Source organism: Scyliorhinus torazame, unplaced genomic scaffold, assembly GCF_047496885.1.
Source record: "Scyliorhinus torazame isolate Kashiwa2021f unplaced genomic scaffold, sScyTor2.1 scaffold_972, whole genome shotgun sequence".
NCBI lineage: Eukaryota > Metazoa > Chordata > Chondrichthyes > Carcharhiniformes > Scyliorhinidae > Scyliorhinus > Scyliorhinus torazame.
Window position 1 is genome coordinate 4,695 of NW_027308699.1, and position 14,145 is coordinate 18,839.

Genomic DNA, 14,145 nt, shown 5'->3' on the forward strand with positions numbered 1-14,145 from the left:
GCTGACAGACAGCCCAGCTCCACCCACACTCTGACATCACTGCAGTAACATGAGCAGCCAAACATTTCTTAAAGCAACATTCTCATGACACCTCCTCCCAAGAAAAATAAATAAACCCATCAACTTCAAGATGGTTTCATTTTTCACCTTTTCACTATCCTTTAAGAAACGCACACAGTGAATATACTTTTTATTTCAAAAAACAACACATGCAAACAGGTATAATAATATAGTCCTTTTTTTATGTTCTTCCTCCAATTGAAATCCTTCTGGATTGACAGTCCCTTTGAAGAAGAAGGTCCTTGCACGATCCGTCCATTTCTCTACGCCTCGGCATTTCTCTTTAAAGTCAGATACTTTAGTTCAATCTGATCACAGAGTCCCTTGTAATTCTCCGACACAGGAGCATTGGTTATCACAGCTTTCAGGCAGTCAAATGCCTGTTGAAAGTCCGCTGTCCATTGAAATTTTCGACGTTTCTTCAGCAAGTCCATCAGTGGAGCAATCACGCTACAAAACATTTGCACAAATGTTCGATCAAATCCACTCATGCCAAGAAATCGCATTATTTCCCTTCGTCTTGAAGGTATCGGAAACTCCTCAATAACTGTTGGGTTCACATCCCGTGTGACCATTCGACCCTGTCCGATTGTATGGCCAAGGAAAGTGACTTGGGCTTTTCCAAATTCACTTTTGGCTAGGTTTATCACCAAACCCACCTCCTGAAGTCGATTGAATAACTCTATCAGATGTTTTAAATGTTCTGTCCATGTCTGGCTGAAAACTACCAGATCGTCGATGTCGACCGCACAATTGGGTAATCCAGAAACAACTTTGTTAGTTAACCGTTGAAATGTGGCTGGGGCATTTTTCATGCCAAATGGCATATCTTTGAATTGGTATATACCATCTGGAGTCACAAAAGCTGAAATCTCCTTCGCCCTTTCGGATAAAGGTACCTGCCAGTAACCTTTAAGTAAATCCACTTTGGAAATAAAAGCTGATTGTCCCACTTTCTCAATGCAATCCTCCAAACATGAGATAGGATAAGAGTCCATTCCTGTAACTGCATTAACCTTTCTATAGTCCACACACAACCGTTGGGTACTGTCTGGTTTAGGTACCATCACTGTGGGTGAGCTCCATTGGCTGCAACCCACTTCAATTATGCCATTTTTAAGCATACTCTCAATCTCTTTGTTGACCTGTGCCAATTTTAAAGGGTTAAGTCTATATGGAAGTTGTTTGATTGGAACAGCATTTCCCACATCTACATCATGTATAGCCATTTTAGTACTTCCCAATTTATCTCCACAAACTTGCCCATGTGATATCAATAACTCTTTCAGGTCAGATCATTTTTCCTCTGGAAGGTAACTCAACAATTTATCCCAATTTTTAAGAACATCCTCGTTTTCCAATTTAATTTGAGGTGTGTCAAATTCACAGTCATCTGGATTTGGTTCGTCACTTTGAGTTAGAATCATTAAAACCGCCTCCTTTTTCTCTCCTTCCCTTTCAAACTACCTTTTAAGCATATTCACATGACACACTCGGTGAGTTTTCCTTCTATCTGGTGTTTTTACCACATGATTCACCTCACTTAATTTCCTTTCAATCTGATACGGTCCACAAAACCTAGCTTTTAAAGGCTCACCTACCACTGGTACCAACACTAAAACTTTATCCCCACTGGCAAAACTACGAACTTTGGATTTCTTGTCCGCTACCCGTTTCATCACATGTGTACCTTTCAAATGTTGTCTAGCCAATTCACCTGCTCTATTTAATCGTTGCCTAAAATTTGACACGTAATCCAATAGTGTAATTTCCAATTTCTCACTTACCAATTTTTCCTTAATCAATTTAAGTGGTCCTCTTACCTATGACCAAGGATTAGTTCAAAAGGACTAAATATAATATCCTCATTAGGTGCATCCCTAATTGCAAACAGTACGAATGGAATTCCTTTTTCCCAATCCACTGGATAATCTTGACAATAAGCCCTCAACATTGTCTTTAATGTCTGATGCCACCTTTCTAACGCTCCCTGCGATGCTGGATCGTACGCAGTTGATTTAAATTGTTTTATTCCTAAGCTATCCATAACTTCTTTGAATAACCTGGAGGTAAAATTCGATACTTGATGTATGTGTGTGTTAGCACTGCTGCCTCACAGCGTTGGGGACCCAGGTTCGTTTCCAGCCTCGGGTAACTGCGGAGTCTGCATCTTCTCTCCGTGTCTGCGTTCCTTTACTCCGGGGGCTTCGGTTTCCTCGCCCCAGTGTAAAGATGTGCAGGTTAGAAGGATTGGCCGTGCTAAATTGCCCCTTAGTATCCAGGGATCTGCAGGTTAGGTTAGATGGTTAAGGGGATAGTGGGGGCTGGGATGGAGGGTGGACCTGGGAAGGGTGCTCTTTCGGATGGTTAATGGATGGCCCAAGTGGCTGCCTCCTGCATTGTAGGGATTCTATGATACAATCTCCATGGCAACGCCCACTTGCTAAACAATCAGAACTCTCTCCTCAAGAAGTATAAATTGTTGTTCCGTCTGCATTCGGGAAAAATGCGAATCTATCCTGTCGAGTCAGAGGTGAGAAGGTCAATTGGAACCAGCTACATTTATAAGGCAGAGGTAGAGAGGGGGTGAAGTCGAGCGGTGTTACGTAGGTGGAGTAAAGAGGAAAGTTATATCCGCCCCACCCGCCCATTCCCATCAATGTCAGCTCATTCCCAAACTCTGGTCAGATTGAGTGGAGTGTTTTACCTAACGGGAGGGTTTGAACTGGAGTTGGCGAGTCCCACAGAGGAGAGGAACAACCTTCAGATACAGAAACCAAAGTTGGATAACCTCGAGATTACAAGTGACATGTGGTTTGATGAGCTCATCATGGTTTAGAGGAACAAAGTACAGGGCACTGGGAGAACAGGTTTTTTATTCAGAGACAAACACGGAATAAACTCCCACACAGCCCGAGTGAGAAGGAGGGTAACCGACATTGAGCTCAGCTGTACGAACCCCTCGCAGTGAACAGGTAATAGTATACGCAGGGAGGGAAACGATCCCTTGTCAACCCTGAGCTGTTCCACTCGTGTAATGTCTGATTCCTCTGCAGGGCGAGGTAGCAGAACCAAACATGTAGAAATATCGTGAGACTCTGAGCCAGGAAAGTGAAACTTTGCAATCTTCCAGTCCGTCGATCTTTACAAATTGGCAAGCGCTGAGCATTGAGTGGGGAAAGTGGACAGAGTTAGATTGTTCGGCTGTGACGATGGGCGTATTGTGCGGGTGCATTCCAATCCTTCCTTAAAGAGGTCAGGACGAGAGGCTGGGAGAGGGGATTGAGGAATGATGCTTGTCTGAGAATGGGGAGAGAGACTCCTGTCAGGGGTGCGGTGGGCAAGGAGCTCCCCAAGTTGGGCATGAAGGGGGCTAAGGGGAATTGTCACAGTATCTGACACTGGAATCCTGTCTCACCATTCAGGAGAAAGTCAGTTACAAGCAACGTCCGGGGAAAGAAAGGGAAACGATTCCATTCGTATTTCTGCCTGTATGGGGCTGATGATTAAAGACCCAAAATAAGGGAACGTACTGACCCTCTGACAGTGCGGCACTCCCTCAGTACTGACCCTCTGACAGTGCGGCACTCCCTCAGTACTGACCCTCTGACAGTGCAGCACTCCCTCAGTACTGACCCTATGACAGTGCGACACTCCTTCAGTAACGACCCTCTGACAGTGCGGCACTCCCGTAGTACTGACCCTCTGACAGTGCAGCTCTCCCTCAGTACTGACCCTCTGACAGTGCGGTACTCCCTCAGTACTGACCCTCTGACAGTGCAGCACTCCCTCAGTACTGACCCTCTGACAGTGCAGCACTCCCTCAGTACTGATCCTCTGACAGTGCAGCACTCCCTCAGTACTGACCCTATGACAGTGCGACACTCCTTCAGTACTGACCCTCTGACAGTGCGGCACTCCCTCAGTACTGACCCTCTGACAGTGCAGCACTCCCTCAGTACTGACCCTCTGACAGTGCGGCACCCCATCAGTACTGACCCTCTGACAGTGCAGCACTCCCTGAGTACTGTCCCTCAGACAGTGTGGCACTCCCTCAGTACTGACCCTCTGACAGTGCAGCACTCCCTCAGTACTGACCCTCTGACAGTGTGGCACTCCCTCAGTAACGACCCTCTGACAGTGCGGCACTCCCTCAGTAACGACCCTCTGACAGTGCAGCACTCCCTCAGTACTGACCCTCTGACAGTGTGGCACTCCCTCAGTACTGACCCTCTGACAGTGCAGCACTCCCTCAGTACTGACCCTCTGACAGTGTGGCACTCCCTCAGTACTGACCCTCTGACAGTGCAGCACGCCCTCAGTACTGACCCTCTGACAGTGCGGCACTCCCTCAGTACTGACCCTCTGCCAGTGCAGCACTCCCTCAGTACTGACCCTCTGCCAGTGCAGCACTCCCTCAGCACAGACCCTCTGACAGTGCAGCACTCCCTCAGTACTGACCCACTGACAGTGCGGCACTCCCTCAGTACTGACCCTCTGACAGTGCAGCACTCCCTCAGTACTGACCCACTGACAGTGCGGCACTCCCTCAGTACTGACCCTCTGACAGTGCAGCACTCCCTCAGTACTGACCCTCTGACAGCGCAGCACTCCCTCAGTACTGACCCTCTGACAGCGCAGCACTCCCTCAGTACTGACCCTCTGACAGTGCGGCGCTCCCTCAGTACTGACCCTCTGACAGTGCAGCACTCCCTCAGTACTGACCCTCTGACAGTGCGGCACTCCCTCAGTACTGACCCTCCGACAGTGCGGCACTCCCTCAGTACTGACCCTCTGACAGTGCAGCACTCCCTCAGTACTGACCCTCTGACAGTGCGGCACTCCCTCAGTACTGACTCTTTGATAGTGCAGCACTCCCTCAGTACTGACCCTCTGACAGGCAGCTCTCCCTCAGTACTGACCCTCTAACACTGCGGCACTCCCTCAGCACTGACCCTCTGACAGTGCGGCACCCCCTCAGTACTGACCCTCTGACAGTGCAGCACTCCCTCAGTACTGACCCTCTGACAGTGCGGCGCTCCCTCAGTACTGACCCTCTGACAGTGCAGCTTTCCCTCAGTACTGACCCTCTGACAGTGCGGCACTCCCTCTGTACTGACCCTCTGACAGTGCGGCACTCCCTCAGTACTGACCCTCTGACAGTGCAGCACTCCCTCAGTACTGACCCTCTGACAGTGCGGCACTCCCTCAGTACTAACCCTCTGACAGTGCAGCACTCCCTCAGTACTGACCCTCTGACAGTGCATCTCTCATTCAGTACTGACCCTCTGACAGTGCGGCACTCCCTCAGTACTGACCCTCTGACAGTGCAGCACTCCCTCAGTGCTGACCCTCTGACAGTGCGGCACTCCCTCAGTACTGACCCTCTGACAGTGCAGCACTCCCTCAGTACTGACCCTCTGCCAGTGCAGCACTCCCTCACTACTGACCCTCTGACAGTGCAGCACTCCCTCAGTACTGACCCTCTGCCAGTGCAGCACTCCCTCAGCACAGACCCTCTGACAGTGCAGCACTCCCTCAGTACTGACCCTCTGACAGTGCGACACTCCCTCAGTACTGACCCTCTGACAGTGCAGCAATCCCTCAGTACTGACCCTCTGACAGCGCAGCACTCCCTCAGTACTGACCCTCTGACAGCGCAGCACTCCCTCAGTACTGACCCTCTGACAGTGCGGCGCTCCCTCAGTACTGACCCTCTGACAGTGCAGCACTCCCTCAGTACTGACCCTCTGACAGTGCGGCACTCCCTCAGTACTGACCCTCCGACAGTGCGGCACTCCCTCAGTACTGACCCTCTGACAGTGCAGCACTCCCTCAGTACTGACCCTCTGACAGTGCGGCACTCCCTCAGTACTGACTCTTTGATAGTGCAGCACTCCCTCAGTACTGACCCTCTGACAGGCAGCTCTCCCTCAGTACTGACCCTCTAACACTGCGGCACTCCCTCAGCACTGACCCTCTGACAGTGCGGCACCCCCTCAGTACTGACCCTCTGACAGTGCAGCACTCCCTCAGTACTGACCCTCTGACAGTGCGGCGCTCCCTCAGTACTGACCCTCTGACAGTGCAGCTTTCCCTCAGTACTGACCCTCTGACAGTGCGGCACTCCCTCTGTACTGACCCTCTGACAGTGCGGCAATCCCTCAGTACTAACCCTCTGACAGTGCAGCACTCCCTCAGTACTGACCCTCTGACAGTGCATCTCTCATTCAGTACTGACCCTCTGACAGTGCGGCACTCCCTCAGTACTGACCCTCTGACAGTGCAGTACTCCCTCAGTACTGACCCTCTGACAGTGCAGCACTCCCTCAGTACTGACCGTCTGACAGTGCAGCACTCCCTCAGTACTGACCCTCTGACAGTGCAGCACTCCCTCAGTACTGACCCTCTGACAGTGCGGCACTCCCTCAGTACTGACCCTCTGACAGTGCGGCACTCCCTCAGTACTGACCCTCTGACATGCGGCGCTCCCTCAGTACTGACCCTCTGACAGTGCGGCACTCCCTCAGTACTGACCCTCTGACATGCGGCGCTCCCTCAGTACTGACCCTCTGACAGTGCTGCACTCCCTCAGTACTGACCCTCTGACAGTGCAGCACTCCCTCAGTACTGACCCTCTGACAGTGCGGCACTCCCTCAGTACTGACCCTCTGACAGTGCGGCACTCCCTCAGTACTGACCCTCTGACATGCGGCGCTCCCTCAGTACTGTCCCTCTGACAGTGCGGCGCTCCCTCAGTACTGACCCTCTGACAGTGCAGCACTCCCTCAGTACTGACCCTCTGACAGTGCGGCACTCCCTCAGTACTGACCCTCCGACAGTGCGGCACTCCCTCAGTACTGACCCTCTGACAGTGCAGCACTCCCTCAGTACTGACCCTCTGACAGTGCAGCACTCCCTCAGTACTGACCCTCTGACAGTGCGGCGCTCCCTCAGTACTGTCCCTCTGACAGTGCAGCACTCCCTCAGTACTGACCCGCTGACAGTGCAGCACTCCCTCAGTACTGACCCTCTGACAGTGCGGCACTCCCTCAGTACTGACCCTCTGACAGTGCGGCACTCCCTCAGTACTGACCCTCTGACAATGCAGCACTCCCTCAGTACTGACCCTCTGACAGTGCAGCACTCCCTCAGTACTGACCCTCTGACAGGGCGGCACTCCCTCAGTACTGACCCTGTGACAGCCCGGCACTCCCTCAGTACTGACCCTCTGACAGTGCAGCACTCCCTCAGTACTGACCCTCTGACAGAGCGGCACTCACTCAGTACTGACCCTCTGACAGAGCGGCACTCACTCAGTACTGACCCTCTGACAGTCCGGCACTCCCTCAGTACTGACCCTCTGACAGCGCAGCACTCCCTCAGTACTGACCCTCTGACAGTGCAGCACTCCCTCAGTGCTGACCCTCTGACAGTGCAGCACTCCCTCAGTACTGACTCTCTGACAGTGCGGCACTCCCTCACTACTGACCCTCTGACAGTGCAACATTCCCTCAGTACTGACCCTCTGACAGTGCAGCACTCCCTCAGTACTGACCCTCTGACAGTGCGGCACTCCCTCAGCACTGACCCTCTGACAGTGCAGCACTCCCTCAGTACTGACCATCTGACAGTGCGGCACTCCCTCAGTACTGACCCTCTGACAGTGCAGCACTCCCTCAGTACTGACCCTCTGACAGTGCAGCTCTCCCTCAGTACTGACCCTCTGCCAGTGCAGCACTCCCTCACTACTGACCCTCTGACCGTGCAGCACTCCCTCAGTACTGACCCTCTGCCAGTGCAGCACTCCCTCAGTACAGACCCTCTGACAGTGCGGCACTCCCTCAGTACTGACCCTCTGACAGTGCGGCACTCCCTCAGTACTGACCCTCTGACAGTGCGGCACTCCCTCAGTACTGACACTCTAACAGTGCAGCACTCCCTCAGTACTGACCCTCTGACAGTGCGGCACTCACTCAGTACTGACCATCTGGCAGTGCAGCACTCCCTCAGTACTGACCCTCTGACAGTGCAGCGCTCCCCCAGTACTGATCCTCTGACAGTGCAGCACTCCCTCAGTACTGACCCTCCGACAGTGCGGCACTCCCTCAGTACTGACCCTCTGACAGTGCAGCACTCCCTCAGTACTGACCCTCTGACAGTGCGGCACTCCCTCAGTACTGACCCTCTGACAGTGCGGCACTCCCTCAGTACTGACCCTCTGAGAGTGGCTCTCCCTCAGTACTGACCCTCTGACAGTGCAGCACTCCCTCAGTACTGACCCTCTGACAGCGCAGCACTCCCTCAGTACTGACCCTCTGACAGCGCAGCACTCCCTCAGTACTGACCCTCTGACAGTGCGGCGCTCCCTCAGTACTGACCCTCTGACAGTGCAGCACTCCCTCAGTACTGACCCTCTGACAGTGCGGCACTCCCTCAGTACTGACCCTCCGACAGTGCGGCACTCCCTCAGTACTGACCCTCTGACAGTGCAGCACTCCCTCAGTACTGACCCTCTGACAGTGCGGCACTCCCTCACTACTGACTCTTTGACAGTGCAGCACTCCCCCAGTACTGACCCTCTGACAGGCAGCTCTCCCTCAGTACTGACCCTCTAACACTGCGGCACTCCCTCAGTACTGACCCTCTGACAGTGCGGCACCCCCTCAGTACTGACCCTCTGACAGTGCGGCACCCCCTCAGTACTGACCCTCTGACAGTGCAGCACTCCCTCAGTACTGACCCTCTGACAGTGCGGCACCCCCTCAGTACTGACCCTCTGACAGTGCAGCACTCCCTCAGTACTGACCCTCTGACAGTGCGGCACTCCCTCAGTACTGACCCTCTGACAGTGCAGCTTTCCCTCAGTACTGACCCTCTGACAGTGCGGCACTCCCTCTGTACTGACCCTCTGACAGTGCAGCACTCCCTCAGTACTGACCCTCTGACAGTGCGGCACTCCCTCAGTACTAACGCTCTGACAGTGCAGCACTCCCTCAGTACTGACCCTCTGACAGTGCATCTCTCATTCAGTACTGACCCTCTGACAGTGCGGCACTCCCTCAGTACTGACCCTCTGACAGTGCAGTACTCCCTCAGTACTGACCCTCTGACAGTGCAGCACTCCCTCAGTACTGACCGTCTGACAGTGCAGCACTCCCTCAGTACTGACCCTCTGACAGTGCGGCACTCCCTCAGTACTGACCCTCTGACAGTGCGGCGCTCCCTCAGTACTGTCCCTCTGACAGTGCGGCGCTCCCTCAGTACTGACCCTCTGACAGTGCAGCACTCCCTCAGTACTGACCCTCTGACAGTGCGGCACTCCCTCAGTACTGACCCTCCGACAGTGCGGCACTCCCTCAGTACTGACCCTCTGACAGTGCAGCACTCCCTCAGTACTGACCCTCTGACAGTGCAGCACTCCCTCAGTACTGACCCTCTGACAGTGCGGCGCTCCCTCAGTACTGTCCCTCTGACAGTGCAGCACTCCCTCAGTACTGACCCGCTGACAGTGCAGCACTCCCTCAGTACTGACCCTCTGACTGTGCAGCACTCCCTCAGTACTGACCCTCTGACAGGGCGGCACTCCCTCAGTACTGACCCTGTGACAGCCCGGCACTCCCTCAGTACTGACCCTCTGACAGTACCGCACTCCCTCAGTACTGACCCTCTGACAGAGCGGCACTCACTCAGTACTGACCCTCTGACAGTCCGGCACTCCCTCAGTACTGACCCTCTGACAGCGCAGCACTCCCTCAGTACTGACCCTCTGACAGTGCAGCACTCCCTCAGTGCTGACCCTCTGACAGTGCAGCACTCCCTCAGTACTGACTCTCTGACAGTGCAGCACTTCCTCAGTACTGACCCTCTGACAGTGCGGCACTCCCTCAGTACTGACCCTCTGACAGTGCAGCACTCCCTCACTACTGACCCTCTGACAGTGCAACACTCCCTCAGTACTGACCCTCTGACAGTGTAGCACTCCCTCAGTACTGACCCTCTGACAGTGCGGCACTCCCTCAGCACTGACCCTCTGACAGTGCAGCACTCCCTCAGTACTGACCATCTGACAGTGCGGCACTCCCTCAGTACTGACCCTCTGACAGTGCAGCACTCCCTCAGTACTGACCCTCTGACAGTGCAGCTCTCCCTCAGTACTGACCCTCTGCCAGTGCAGCACTCCCTCACTACTGACCCTCTGACCGTGCAGCACTCCCTCAGTACTGACCCTCTGCCAGTGCAGCACTCCCTCAGTACAGACCCTCTGACAGTGCGGCACTCCCTCAGTACTGACCCTCTGACAGTGCGGCACTCCCTCAGTACTGACCCTCTGACAGTGCGGCACTCCCTCAGTACTGACCCTCTGACAGTGCAGCACTCCCTCAGTACTGACCCTCTGACAGCGCAGCACTCCCTCAGTACTCACCCTCTGACAGTGCAGTACTCCCTCAGTACTGACCCTCTGACAGTGCAGCACTCCCTCAGTACTGACCCTCTGACAGTGCGGCACTCCCTCAGTACTGACCCTCTGACAGTGCTGCACTCCCTCAGTACTGACCCTCTAACAGTGCAGCACTCCCTCATTACTGACCATCTGACAGTGCAGCACTCCCCCAGTACTGACCCTCTGACAGTGCGGCACTCCCTCAGTACTGACCCTCTGACAGTGCGGCACTCCCTCAGTACTGACCCTCTGACAGTGCAGCACTCCCTCAGTACTGACCCTCTGACAGTGCAGCGCTCCCCCAGTACTGATCCTCTGACAGTGCAGCACTCCCTCAGTACTGACCCTCTGACAGTGCGGCACTCCCTCAGTACTGACTCTCTGACAGTGCAGCACTCCCTCAGTACTGACCCTCTGACAGTGCGGCACACCCTCAGTACTGACCCTCTGACAGTGCAGCGCTCCCCCAGTACTGATCCTCTGACAGTGTGGCACTCACTCAGTACTGACCCTCTGACAGTGCGTCACTCACTCAGTACTGACCCTCTGACAGTGCAGCACTCCCTCAGTACTGACCCTCTGACAGTGCAGCACTCCCTCAGTACTGACCCTCTGACAGTGCGGCACTCCCTCAGTACTGACCCTCCGACAGTGCGGCACTCCCTCAGTACTGGCCCTCTGACAGTGCAGCACTCCCTCAGTACTGACCCTCTGACAGTGCAGCACTTCCTCAGTACTGACCCTCTGACAGTGTGGCACTCCCTCAGTACTGAACCTCTGACAGTGCAGCGCTCCCCCAGTACTGATCCTCTGACAGTGCAGCACTCCCTCAGTACTGACCCTCTGACAGTGCGGCACTCCCTCAGTACTGACTCTCTGACAGTGCAGCACTCCCTCAGTACTGACCCTCTGACAGTGCGGCACACCCTCAGTACTGACCCTCTGACAGTGCAGCGCTCCCCCAGTACTGATCCTCTGACAGTGTGGCACTCACTCAGTACTGACCCTCTGACAGTGCGTCACTCACTCAGTACTGACCCTCTGACAGTGCAGCACTCCCTCAGTACTGACCCTCTGACAGTGCAGCACTCCCTCAGTACTGACCCTCTGACAGTGCGGCACTCCCTCAGTACTGACCCTCCGAAAGTGCGGCACTCCCTCAGTACTGGCCCTCTGACAGTGCAGCACTCCCTCAGTACTGACCCTCTGACAGTGCAGTACTTCCTCAGTACTGACCCTCTGACAGTGTGGCACTCCCTCAGTACTGAACCTCTGACAGTGCAGCACTCCCTCAGTACTGACCCTCTGACAGTGCAGCACTCCCTCAGTACTGACCCTCTGACAGTGCGGCACTCCCTCAGTAGTGACCCTCTGACAGTGCAGCACTTCCTCAGTACTGACCCTCTGACAGTGTGGCACTCCCTCAGTACTGACCCACTGACAGTGCAGCACTCCCTCAGTACTGACCCTCTGACAGTGCAGCACTCCCTCAGTACTGACCCTCTGACAGTGCGGCACTCCGTCAGTAGTGACCCTCTGACAGTGCAGCACTCCCTCAGTACTGACCCTCTGACAGTGCGGCACTCCCTCAGTACTGACCCTCTGACAGTGCAGCACTCCCCCAGTACTGACCATCTGCCAGTGCGGCACTCCCTCAGTACTGACCCTCTGACAGTGCGGCGCTCCCTCAGTACTGTCCCTCTGACAGTGCGGCACTCCCTCAGTACTGACCCTCTGACAGTGCGGCACTCCCTCAGTACTGACCCTCTGACAGTGCGGGGCTCCCTCAGTACTGACCATCTGCCAGTGCGGCACTCCCTCAGTACTGACACTGTGACAGTGCGGCACTCCCTCAGTACTGACCCTCTGACAGTGCGGCACTCCCTCAGTACTGACCCTCTGACAGTGCGGCGCTCCCTCAGTACTGACCCTCTGACAGTGCGGCACTCCCTCAGTACTGACCCTCTGACAGTGCGGTAATCCCTCAGTACTGACCCTCTGACAGTGCAGCACTCCCTCAGTACTGACCCTCTAACAGTGCAGCACTCCCTCAGTACTGACCATCTGACAGTGCAGCACTCCCTCAGTACTGACCCTCTGACAGTGCAGCGCTCCCCCAGTACTGATCCTCTGACAGTGCAGCACTCCCTCAGTACTGACCCTCTGACAGTGCGGCACTCCCTCAGTACTGACTCTCTGACAGTGCAGCACTCCCTCAGTACTGACCCTCTGACAGTGCGGCACTCCCTCAGTACTGACCCTCTGACAGTGCAGCGCTCCCCCAGTACTGATCCTCTGACAGTGTGGCACTCACTCAGTACTGACCCTCTGACAGTGCGTCACTCACTCAGTACTGACCCTCTGACAGTGCAGCACTCCCTCAGTACTGACCATCTGACAGTGCAGCACTCCCTCAGTACTGACCCTCTGACAGTGCGGCACTCCCTCAGTACTGACCCTCTGACAGTGCTGCACCCCCTCAGTACTCACCCTCTGACAGTGCGGCACTCCCTCATTACTGACCCTCTAACACTGCGGCACTCCCTCAGTACTGACCCTCTGACAGTGCGGCACTCCCTCAGTACTGACCCTCTGACAGCGCAGCACTCCCTCAGTACTGACCCTCTGACAGCGCAGCACTCCCTCAGTACTGACCCTCTGACAGTGCGGCGCTCCCTCAGTACTGACCCTCTGACAGTGCAGCACTCCCTCAGTACTGACCCTCTGACAGTGCGGCACTCCCTCAGTACTGACCCTCCGACAGTGCGGCACTCCCTCAGTACTGACCCTCTGACAGTGCAGCACTCCCTCAGTACTGACCCTCTGACAGTGCGGCACTCCCTCAGTACTGACTCTTTGATAGTGCAGCACTCCCTCAGTACTGACCCTCTGACAGGCAGCTCTCCCTCAGTACTGACCCTCTAACACTGCGGCACTCCCTCAGCACTGACCCTCTGACAGTGCGGCACCCCCTCAGTACTGACCCTCTGACAGTGCAGCACTCCCTCAGTACTGACCCTCTGACAGTGCGGCGCTCCCTCAGTACTGACCCTCTGACAGTGCAGCTTTCCCTCAGTACTGACCCTCTGACAGTGCGGCACTCCCTCTGTACTGACCCTCTGACAGTGCGGCACTCCCTCAGTACTGACCCTCTGACAGTGCAGCACTCCCTCAGTACTGACCCTCTGACAGTGCGGCACTCCCTCAGTACTAACCCTCTGACAGTGCAGCACTCCCTCAGTACTGACCCTCTGACAGTGCATCTCTCATTCAGTACTGACCCTCTGACAGTGCGGCACTCCCTCAGTACTGACCCTCTGACAGTGCAGCACTCCCTCAGTGCTGACCCTCTGACAGTGCGGCACTCCCTCAGTACTGACCCTCTGACAGTGCAGCACTCCCTCAGTACTGACCCTCTGCCAGTGCAGCACTCCCTCACTACTGACCCTCTGACAGTGCAGCACTCCCTCAGTACTGACCCTCTGCCAGTGCAGCACTCCCTCAGCACAGACCCTCTGACAGTGCAGCACTCCCTCAGTACTGACCCTCTGACAGTGCGACACTCCCTCAGTACTGACCCTCTGACAGTGCAGCAATCCCTCAGTACTGACCCTCTGACAGCGCAGCACTCCCTCAGTACT

At 55.0% G+C, this 14,145-nt stretch overlaps 1 protein-coding gene across 2 annotated transcripts in view; it reads left to right on the forward strand.

Moving 5' to 3' along the window:
* Nucleotides 1-2,930: 2,930 nt before the first annotated feature.
* The window catches only part of LOC140406882 (uncharacterized), a 41,684-nt gene continuing 30,469 nt past the window's right edge, over nucleotides 2,931-14,145 (forward strand). The window contains exon 1 of one of the 2 annotated variants that reach the window (XM_072494746.1): nucleotides 2,931-3,035. The gene's annotated coding sequence lies outside the window, so the exon portion shown is untranslated. The remainder of the gene's footprint in view (nucleotides 3,036-14,145) is intronic. The other variant, XM_072494747.1, reaches the window with a different exon arrangement.